This window comes from Perognathus longimembris, chromosome 14 (genome assembly GCF_023159225.1).
Source record: "Perognathus longimembris pacificus isolate PPM17 chromosome 14, ASM2315922v1, whole genome shotgun sequence".
Lineage (NCBI taxonomy): Eukaryota > Metazoa > Chordata > Mammalia > Rodentia > Heteromyidae > Perognathus > Perognathus longimembris.
This window is the reverse complement of record NC_063174.1, coordinates 39,452,983-39,456,329: the sequence shown is the minus strand read 5'-3', so window position 1 is coordinate 39,456,329 and position 3,347 is coordinate 39,452,983. Positions and strand designations below refer to the sequence as shown.

At 42.0% G+C, this 3,347-nt stretch overlaps 1 protein-coding gene across 6 annotated transcripts in view; it reads right to left on the bottom strand.

The window, feature by feature from the left end:
* Positions 1-3,347, bottom strand: part of Rgs6 (regulator of G protein signaling 6) — a 480,138-nt gene that overhangs the window by 213,573 nt on the left and 263,218 nt on the right. The gene's annotated exons all lie outside the window — the stretch shown is intronic.

Here is a 3,347-nt window from a genome sequence, read left to right as displayed (position 1 = left end):
ATCAGATTCAACTGCAGCATTTTTCTTTGCTTGGAGGATAAGCAATGAAAAAAAGTACAGTATAAAAAGATTAATTAATTTATTTATAAAATACCTCCTCCCTCACTCTTTCCCTCTCCCCCCATGAGTTGTTCAGTTGGTTTACACCAAACAGTTTTGCAAGTATTGCTTTTAATACCTGCTCTGGCCTAAGATTGTAATTCTTAAGCTTTTGGGTTTTTATATTCCTATTGGAGGCATTAAAGAAATTTTGTCTGGTTACATTTGGTGCTACTTGCTATACAGAATCTAAGGTAAAGTTGTTTTTTATCCCATCCATTACTGGAGTTAGAACTCAGGGCCTTGTGCTTGCTATCCATGCACTCTATTGCTGAGCCATGCTTCCAGCCCCAAAGTAAAGAAATATAAATGTCCATTTCTTAATTTATTTAGAACTAGCCATGAATGCATCACATATTAGCAGATGTAAAACTTACTACCAAAAGAATTTTCTGGAAGGGTATTTCACTGTTACTGATCATCAATGTCCTGAACACCACTGAAGACAAAAGTTAGACATGACCCCTCCACCCAAACATGGTACTTGCTTCTGTGGTGTGGCACAGACTCATGTGAGAGGCAGCCCCCCTCCCTGGAGGAAAAGCTCATCCCAGCCCAGAAGACACAGAGACATGAAGAGGAACTAGAGCATATATGGGCCTGACTGTTTCCCCAGTTACTCATCTTTTTCTTTTCTCCAATCTGTCCCATTTCTTCATCCTCTTCACTCTTCCTCAGATCTAGCACAAAACATTCAGATTTAACTTCTTCTTCTAATACTGGTGTCTTCAGCCACAGGCCTGATTCTAGGGGTCCCAGACAAATCCCAGACAAATCATGTCCAGACATTTGTCTGACAGAAGGCAAACAAAAGTAATGGCAAAAAGGCAAGAAGGACATTGAGGGAAGATGGAGGAAATGAAAGATCTTAGTCCATCTTGGAGCTCTCAGATTACATGGGGAAATATTAGAAGGGGAAGGGCATGTTTAGTTGAATAGTTTGGTTAAAACTATGGTCTAATTGATCATAATTCCAGGGTGGTGGGGCTGGGCCTCGGTGAGATAAGAAAGTTATTGCTGGGAGAAAAGGGGATCACTCTTATCCTTCTGGAATCCTAAGAGACTGCAGAACAGAATGGCTCAGAGCCAAGGAAACAGGCAAGATGGAGACAGAGATGCCAAGTTCTTAATCTTGACCCCTTGAACATCTGTAGGCTCAAGTGAAGAATCCCTGCTTTTAGGATAAAAGTCCTTGTCACACTTCTATCATTTCTTTACAAAGGTTTCTATGTCACATGAAACTCTTACATAATAAATTTGTCTTACAGGGGCCCAGCCAACCTTATGTGGGTAGAATGTAAAAGTATTCATCTCCTAACCAGACATCATTTAGAACTGCCAGAATATGGTGGTAGCAAAACAAAAGAAAACAACAAAAAAGAGACCAACTTGTAGTTCGTTTCATTGTATTGTTGAAAAATTCTCCCTTACTGTGTGCACTTAGGGGTGAGTGGTAACCATGTCTCACCTTGGGCTATTGCCAAAGGCTTGGAAAGGAGCAAGGATATTCCTTGAAGTGATGAATGTGAGAGCAGGCCTGGGGAGGGGAGTGGGGGGGGTGGGAGACCAGGGGAGGTTGCTCTAGGCTTAGCACTGACCCCCCCCCCCCACACTACCTTTTTGTTTTCTGTTACTTGGTGATAAATGGTTTCGGGTGAGGGGGAGGAGCCAGTGACCCTGATAGGCCATTGAATATCCTTGGAGCAACTTCATAGTCTCCACTGAGAAGCAGAAGGGAGGACATAAAGAGATGGAGTGTAGCCAGTTCCCCTTTACCTTTGGAGATGGAGAAAGGTGGGAAGTGCAGGCCAAGGAACAGATAACCTCGAGCACAGGGTATATGATATTATCCCCATGGCAACAGGAATTCTGGGGAATCAGAAGTGTTGCTCTGGGGGAAGTAGGTAGGAAAATAACAAAAGTTGGAAACAGAACATCCTCAAATAAAGGGGAGGAAAAAAACCATGGGACAGGACTGGGAATTCTCACATCTAATTGCTGGCCATCCTTGTCTCAAATTCTATCTCTGTAGGGGCCCTGTGTCACAGACGACCAGTGTCAAAACTCTCATGGAAAGTGGGAGCCATATGTTCAATGGTTCCTAGGGTAGACTGTGGGGACTTTTCCGACTTGCTAAATATATCTGTTGTTCTATCTTCTATATATAATTAGTGTCACTGATTCAGGCCAACAAAAATACAATTCAAAGGAAAGTGCTCACAAACCTTTGGAGAGCTGCACTTCCGGTCTCCGAGCCACCAAAAGGCTGTTATTTCTATGAGAGAATGTTCTCTGGATAGCTTTCTCATAGTGTTAGAACTTAAAAGTCATTTTGTCCCAGATGGAGTCACTGAAACCATGACACAGGGTTATGAAGGTGGAGAAATAAGGCATTTTTCTCAATGGATGAGGAACATGTTTAAATACCCACTTTCCCACATCAATAGAAAGGAACAGAGTGTTTTTCTGAGAATAGTACAATGCATTTAGCTTTCCTATTGAATGTGAATGGAGGAAAGAGTTGATCTGGTTAAATGGAAATAGCCACTCAGCCATGTGATGCATGCTTACAACTAGGAAAATGGCTCTGTGAAGGGCTGCAAGGGAAGGGATGTTTAGGACAAGAATTCAGCCCAGAGCCCCAAATGAATCCCATTGTTGGGAATAATGAGCCCTTGTTTGGAGATATGTAAGCAATTTTCTCCCTTGTCCTGCCTTTCCCCTGTGTCTGTCTATTGTAAGTGAATTTATCGCTTTCCTCACTCCCTCCAGATCCAAGTTGGAGGACAGATGTTTTGTTTGTTTTTGTCAGTCCTGGACAATATCCCTTAGCTATTTTGCTCAAGGCTAGTAACCTACCACTTGAGCCACAGCTCCACTTCTGGCTTTTTGGTGGTTAGTTGAAGATAAGAGTATCACAGACTTTCCTGCCTTGGCTGGGTTTCAAACCATGATCCTCAGATCTCAGCTTCCTGAGCAGCTAGGATTATAGGTGTGAGCCACTGGCACCAAGCAAGAACAAGTTTTCTTCCAACTAAAGTAACACAAAACTTTGAAAGGAAGTTGGTCATAATTTGACATCTTGCATATTTATTCATCTGTCATTTCTGAATTCAGAAGCTATATAAACTTGGCAAGTGAATATTATTATCTCGTTAGATATATTAAATGACATAGCTGCAAGGAGACGAGCACTCAGAAATGCTTTTAGTGGACTGGAAATTGGCAGTATTTCCTGGAAAGCAATT